The sequence below is a fragment of the Manis javanica genome, chromosome X (genome assembly GCF_040802235.1).
Source record: "Manis javanica isolate MJ-LG chromosome X, MJ_LKY, whole genome shotgun sequence".
In the NCBI taxonomy this organism is placed as follows: domain Eukaryota; kingdom Metazoa; phylum Chordata; class Mammalia; order Pholidota; family Manidae; genus Manis; species Manis javanica.
In genome coordinates, this window is record NC_133174.1 from 18,351,795 (window position 1) to 18,359,715 (window position 7,921).

Consider the following 7,921-nt stretch of genomic DNA (forward strand, 5'->3'; position numbering starts at 1 on the left):
CAGATCATTGGGATATACAAATACATTTAAGTCCAGACATTGTGTTCTCAAGTTATAAGCCTAAAAAAAGAAGCCATCTTTGTTTCATGTCAGCGTTAGAACACCAAACTGATATAGCTGAGATTTCCCTTATATCTTATGCTTTTTTCCTTTTTCTTTTGCTATCATTAATGTACAATTACATGAACAGCATTATGGTTACTAGACTCCCCCTACTATCAAGTCCTCACCACATACCCCTTTAGAGTCACTGTCCATCAGTGTAGTAAGATACCATAGAATCACTACTTGTCTTCTCTGTGCTATAATGCCTTCCCCGTGCCCCACCTCTACATTATACATGCTAATCATAATGACCCTTTTTCCCCCTTATTCCTCCCTTCCCACCCATCCTCCCCAATCACTTTCCCTTTGGTAACTGTTAGTCCATTCTTGGGTTCTGTGAGTCTGCTGCTGTTTTGTTCCTTCAGTTTTTTCTTTGTTCTTATACTCCACAGATGAGTGAAATAATTTGATACTTGTCTTTCTCCACCTGGCTTATTTCACTGAGCATAATACCCTCTAGCTCCATCTATGTTGTTGCAAATGGTAGGATTTGTTTTCTTCTTATGGCTGAGTAATATTCCATTGTGTATATGTACCACATCTTCTTTATCCATTCATCTACTGATGGACACTTAGGTTGTTTCCATTTCCTGGCTGTTGTGAATAGTGCTGCGATAAACATAGGGGTGCATATGTCTTTTTCAAACTGGGCTGCTGCATTCTTTTTTTCTTTTTTTTGGGTGTCATTAATCTACAATTACATGAAGAACATTATGTTTACTAGGCTCCCCCTTCACCAAGTCCCCCCCACATACCTCTTCACAGTCACTGTCCATCTGCGTACTAAGATGCTATAAAATCACTACTTGTCTTCTCTGTGTTGCACAGCCCTCTCTGTGCCCCCCACGTACTATACATGCTAATCATAATGCCCTCTTTCTTTTTCCCTGCCCTTATCCCTCCCTTCCCACCCATCCTCCCCAGTCCCTTTCCCTTTGGTAACTGTTAGTCCATTCTTGGGTTCTGTGATTCTGCTGCTGTTTTGTTCCTTCAGTTTTCCTTTGTTCTTATACTCCATAGATGAGTGAAATCATTTGGTACTTGTCTTTCTCCACCTGGCTTATTTCACTAAGCATAATACCCTCTAGCTCCATCCATGTTGTTGCGAATAGTAGGATCTGTTTTTTTCTTATGGCTGAGTAATATTCCATTGTGTATATGTACCGCCTCTTCTTCATCTACTGATGGACATTTAGGTTGCTTCCATATCTTGGCTATTGTAAATAGTGCAGCGATATACATAGGGGTGCATCTGTCTTTTTCAAACTGGAGTGCTGCATTCTTAGGGTAAATTCCTAGAAGTGGAATTCCTGGGTCAAATGGTATTTCTATTTTGAGCATTCTGAGGAACCTCCATACTGCTTTCCACAATGGTTGAACTAATTTACATTCCCACCAGCAGTGTAGGAGGGTTCCCCTTTCTCCACATCCTTGCCAACATTTGTTGTTGTTTGTCTTTTGGATGGTGGCCATCCTAACTGGTGTGAGGTGATTTTTCATTGTGGTTTAATTTGCATTTCTCTGATGATTAGTGATGTGGAGCATCTTTTCATGTGCCTGTTGGCCATCTGAATTTCTTCTTTGGAGAAACTGTCTGTTCATATCCTCTGCCCATTTTTTAATTGGCTTTTTTGCTTTTTGTTTGTTGAGTTGTGTGAGCTCTTTATATAATTTGGATGTCAACCCCTTATCAGATATGTAATTAATGAATATATTCTCCCATACTGTAGGATGCCTTTTTGTTCTACTGATGGTGTCCTTTGCTATATACAGAAGCTTTATAATTAGATATAGTCCCACTTGTTCATTAATTGCTTTTGTTTTCCTTGCCCGGGGAGATATATTCATGAAGAAGTTGCTCATGTTTATGTCTGAGAGATTTTTGCTTATGTTTTCTTCTAAGAGTTTCAGGTTTCGTGACTTACATTCATCTCTTTGATCCATTTTGACTTTACTTTTGTGTATGGGATTAGACAATAATCCAGTTTCATTCTCTTACATGTAGCTGTCCAGTTTTGCCAACACCAGCTGTTGAAGAGGCTGTCATTTCCCTATTGTATATCCATAGCTCCTTTGTTGCATGTTAATTGACCATATATGCTTGGGTTTATATCTGGGCTCTCTATTCTGTTCCATTAGTCTATGGGTCTGTTCTTGTGCCAATACAAATTGTCTTGATTACTGTGGCTTTGTAATAGAACTTGAAGTCAGGGAGCGTAATTCCCCCTGCTTTATTATTCCTTCTCAGGATTGTTTGTGGTTCCATATGCATTTTAGAACTATTTGCTTTAGTTCATTGAAGAATTATGTTGGTATTTTGATAGGGATTGCATTGAATCTGTAGATTGCTTTTGGCAGGATGGCCATTTTGACAATAATTCTTCTTCCTATTTTTGAGCATGGGATTTGTTTCCATTTATTGGTTTCTTCTTTAATTTATCTCATGAGTGTCTTGTAGTTTTCAGAGTATAAGTCTTTCACTTCCTTGGTTATGTTTATTCCTAGATATTTTTATTCTTTTTGATGCAATTCTGAATGGAATTGTTTTCCTGATTTCTCTTTCTGCTAGTTCATTGTTAGTGTATAGGAATGCAACAGATTTCTGTGTATTCATTTTGTATCCCGCAACTTTGCTGAATTCAGATATTAGATCTAGTAGTTTTGGAGTGGACTCTGCATGTTTTTTTATGTACAATATCATGTCATCTGCAAACAGGGACAGTTTGACTTTTTTCTTGCCAATCTGGATGCCTTTTATTTCTTTGTGTTGTCTGATTGCCATGGCTAGGACCTCCAGAACTATGTTGAATAACAGTGGGGAGAGTGGGCATCCTTGTCTTCTTCCAGATCTTAGAAGAAATGCTTTCAGTTTTTTGCTGTTAAGTATGATATTGACTCTGGGTTTTTCATATATGGCCTTTATTATGTTGAGGTTCTTATCCTGTATACCCATTTTGTTGAGAGTTTTTATCATGAATGGATGTTGAATTTTGTCAAATGCGTTTTCAGCATCTATGGAGATGATCATGTGGTTTTTGTCCTTGCTTTTGTTGATGTGGTGGATGATGTTGATGGATTTTTGAATGTTGTACCATCCTTGCATCCCTGGGATGAATCCCACTTGATCATGGTGTATGATCCTCTTGATGTATTTTTGAAGTTGGTTTTCTAATATTTTGTTGAATATTTTTGCATCTATGTTCATCAGAGATATTGGTCTGTAATTTTTTTGTTGTTGTTGCATCTTTGCCTGGTTTTGGTATTAGAGTGACGTTGGCCTTGCAGAATGAGTTTGGGAGTGTTCCCTCCTGTTCTACATTTTGGAAAACTTTAAGGAGGATGGTTATTAGATCTTCACTAAATGTTTGATAAAATTCAGCAGTGAAGCCATCTGTTCCAGGAGTTTTGTTCTTGGGTAGTTTTTGATTACCAATTCAATTTTTTTGCTGGTAATTGATCTATTCAGATTTTCTGTTTCTTCCTGGGTGAGCCTTGGAAGGTTCTATTTTTCTAGAAAGTTGTCCATTTCTTCTAGGTTATCCAGTTTGTTACCAAATAATTTTTCATAGTATTCTCTAATAATTCTTTGTATTTCTGTGGTTTCCATAGTGATTTTTCCTTTCTCATTTCTGATTCTGTTTATGTGTTTAGACTCTTTTTTTCTTGATAAGTCTGGCTAGGGGTTTATCTATTTTGTTTATTTTCTTGAAGAACCAGCTCCTGCTTTCACTGATTATTTCTATTGTTTTATTCTTCTCAATTTTATTTATTTCTGATCTAATCTTTATTATGTCCCTCCTTCTACTGACTTTGGGCCTTATTTGTTCTTCCTTTTCTAGTTTCATTAGCTGTGAGTTTAGACTGTTCATTTGGGATTGTTCTTCTTTCCTGAGGTAGGCCTGTATTGCAATATATTTCCCTTAGCATGGCCTTCACTGCATCCCACAGATTTTGTGTTGTTGAATTACTGTTGTCATTTGTCTCCATATATTGCTTGATCTCTGTTTTTATTTGGTCATTGATCCATTGATTATTTAGAAGCATATTATTAAGCTTCCATATGTTTGTGGGGTTTTTTGTTTTCTTTGTGTAATTTATTTCTAGTTTCATACCTTTGTGATCTGAGAAGCTGGTTGGTACAATTTCCATCTTTTTGAATTTACTGAGGTTCTTTTTGTGGCCTAGTATATGATCAATTCTTGAAAATTTTCCTTGTACACTCGAGAAGAATGTATATCCTGCTGTATTTGGATGGAGTGTTCTGTATATGTCTGTTAGGTCCATCTGTTCTAATACATTGTTCAGTGCCTCTGTCTCTTTACTTGTTTTCTGTCTAGTTGATCTGTCCTGTTGGAGTGAGTGTTGTATTGAAGTCTCTTAAAATGAATGCATTGCATTCTATTTCCCTCTTTAATTCTGTTAGTATTTGTTTCACATATGTAGGTGATCCTGTGTTGGGTGCGTAGATATTTATAATAGTTCTATCCTCTTGTTGGACTGACCCTTTTATCATTATGTAATGCTCTTCTTTGTCTCTTGTTCCTTTCTTTGCTTTGAAATCTATTTTGCCTGATACAAGTACTGCAACTCCTGCTTTTTTCTCCCTATTAGTTGCGTGAAATATCTTTTTCCATTCATTTACTTTCAGTCTGTGTATGTCTTTGGGTTTGAAGTGAGTCTCTTGTAGCCAGCATATAGATGGGTCTTGTTTTTTTTATCCATTCAGTGACTCTATGTCTTTTGGTTGGTGCATTCAGACCATTTATATTTAGGGTAATTATTGATAGGTATGTACTTATTGCCATTGCAGGCTTTAGATTCATGGTTACCAAAGGTTCAAGGGTAATTCCCTTACTATCTAACAGTCTAATTGAACTCACTTCATTTGCTATTACAAACATAACCGAAAGGTTCATTTTTTTCTTCCTCCTCCATTCTTTGTATGTTATGAATCATATTCTTTACTCTTTGTCTATCCCTTGGGTCACATTTATTTTGCCTTAGGAATACTTCCATCTATAGGAGTCCCTCCAAAATGCACTGTGGAGGTGGTTTGTGGGAGGTAAATTCTCTCAGCTTTTGGCTATCTGAAAATTGTTTAATCCTTCCTTCAAATTTAAATGATAACCTTTCTGGGTAGAGTAGTCTTGGTTCAAGGCCCTTCTGCTTCATTGCATTAAATATATCATACCACTCCCTTCTGGCCTGTAAGGTTTCTGTTGGAAAATCTGATGATAGCCTGATGGGTTTCCCTTTGTATGCGATCTTTTTTCTCTCTCTAGCTGCTTTTAAATGTCTGTCTTTATCTTTGATCTTTGCCATTTTAATTATTATATGTCTTGGTGTTATCTTCCCTGGGTCCCGTGTGTTGGGAGATCTGTGCACCTCCATGGCCTGAGAGACTATTTCTTTCCCCAGATTGGGGAAGTTTTCAGCAATTACCTCCTGAAAGACACTTTCTATCCCTTTTTTCCTCTCTCTTCTTCTTCTGGTACCCCTATAATGCGAATATTGTTCTGTTTGGATTGGTCACACAGTTCTCTCAATATTTTTTAATTCTTAGAGATCCTTTTTTCTCTCTTTGCCTCAGCTTCTTTGTATTCCTCTTCTCTAATTTCTGTTTCATTTACTGTCTCTTCTACTACATCTAATCTTCTTTTAAATCCCTCCATTGTATGTTTCATTTCAGATATGGAATTTCTTAATGATTGAATCTCTGACTTAAATCTGTTCCTGAGTTCTTGAATATTTTTCTGTACCTCCATAAACATATCTATGATTTTTATTTTGAACTCTCTTTCAGGAAGATTGGTGAGTTCAGTTTCATTTGGCCCTTTTTCTGGGGTTTGTGAGATTTTGGTCTGAACTAGGTCCTTTTGACATTTCATATTTCTATGTGGTGCCCTCCAGTACCCAGAAGCTCCAGTCTCTCGAGCTTCTCAGCCCCTCGAGTGAGGTTGGGGGTCATAGGGGAGCAGAGCTGGTGCCTGGGGAGAGGAAAGATCTGTTTCCTGATTCCCATCTGTGGTGCCTGTCTCCAGTATCAAAGCCAGTGGGCCGAGCACCCAGGTGTAAGCCTCTGTGCTTTGCGTCTCTAGCTGTTGCAGGCAGGGCGTCCCTCTGGCTGGCCTGATGCCAGTGCAGTGACTGCCGGTTTGTGAGCCAGTGCTGTCAGGCCAGGAGGAAGGTGCATCATGCTGTGTCTCACAGTAGGGGTCTTGGAGCTGAGCAGCCAGCCAGCAGGATGGAGCACCTGAAGCTTCTCAAAGTTCCCAACCTGCTGGGAAGAGTGTGCTCAGAGAACCATGTCTAGCTCTCCCTTCTCCCATGCAGCAAGCTCCGTGCACACCCCGCCCCTTCAGCAGCCCTCTCACTGCTAGGAAGCCTCTCAGACTGCCTGCCTTTCCTCTGACACAGTGTGGCCGGATGTGGATCCCCTCCTCCAAAAACGGCCAGAATCTCAGTCTCTCAAGCACTCCACCTCTCTGAGGTCCCCAACATCCAGAGCACCACACAATATAGTTTTCTGTTCACAAAACAGACCTCCAGGGCTGGGTTTTCAGCAATCCCAGGCTTCCACCCACTCCCCGTTCCGTTTCTGCTCCTTCCACTGGTGAGCTGGTATTGGGGAAGGGCCTGGTCACACCGGATTAAGGCTTTGATAGGTTACCCTGTTTTGTGAGGTCTGCTCTGTTTGTGAGGTCTGTATGAAGTCTGGTTCATCCTTCTTTCCTGTTGCTATTTTAGGGCTAGTTGTATTAATTAACTATATTTTCGTACTATTTGTGGTTTTGGGAGGAGTTCTCTGTCTTACCTTTCACTCCGCCATCTTGAATCCCTTCCTCCTATCCTATGCTTTTTAGTTACCAATGATCAATACCACTCCCACCACCACTACTTTAATCTTTATTAGGTATCAAGTTCTTTCTTATCTGTATAAAAACTCAAGGTGATCAATGAGTTCTGGGTTCCAAATGAGGGTTATTTTCCCCACACTTGTCTATAAGTCTTTGTTCACAAATAAAAACAAACACAAGTGCTCTCTCTAATACCATTTTTATAACACAGTGGATTGGAAATTAAAGGGACAGATTTCTAATAGTAGTTACCTCTGGGTAGTGGAATTAAGGATGATTTATTTTTTTTAAGGGAAGAGTCTACTTTTAGTCTCATTCAGGTTGTTTTCTGAATTCAGGTCCCATTTCTTTGCTTTCTGCCAACTGGGATTGGTTGCAACTTCCAGAGGCTGCCTACCTTCCTTCACTGTTGCACTCCTTTCTCCATCACTGGGGGACTTAGTCATTCTCATTCTTCAAATCTCTCTGAGGAGAGAGTTGGTAGCTTACCTGGTGAGAAAAATTAGACACTTCTTATTCATACAGTGGCAGCAGAGCACGGAAGAACGAACATGTACTTTGGTGGAAAGAGCCTCTGGTTATATTTTCATATGTGACTTTCTAGCCATATGGTCTTCATCATGTTCCTTAACTTCTTCTTTAGTTTCCTGATCTTTCCCAGCTTCCGGAGGCTGCCTGAATTTCTTGGCTCACCCTGCCCTTCTTACTCTGATCAGGGGTGATTTTTTTATTGCTCCTTTTTGTTTGTTTTTGCTTATATGCATTTTCTAAATGTCCTGCAACAACCATATGTTGCTTTTGTAATCATGAAAGAATATGATAAAAATTCTTACAACAGGAAGTCACCAGTGACCTTGGTGAGAATATTTTTGTGGCCTGATGGGAAGCAGACGTTGGATTCTAGTGTTTTGAGAAGATAATGGAGCTGAGGAAATGGGAACAGGGAATGGTTGTCTCCT

General features: G+C 39.1%; 1 non-coding gene across 1 annotated transcript; it reads right to left on the reverse strand.

The window, feature by feature from the left end:
• Positions 1 to 7,022: 7,022 nt before the first annotated feature.
• LOC118969664 (small nucleolar RNA SNORA40) lies at positions 7,023 to 7,146 on the reverse strand. Its single transcript, XR_005057536.1, has one exon. It is a non-coding gene; the product is annotated as a small nucleolar RNA SNORA40 (small nucleolar RNA).
• Between the last annotated feature and the right edge of the window lie 775 nt (positions 7,147 to 7,921).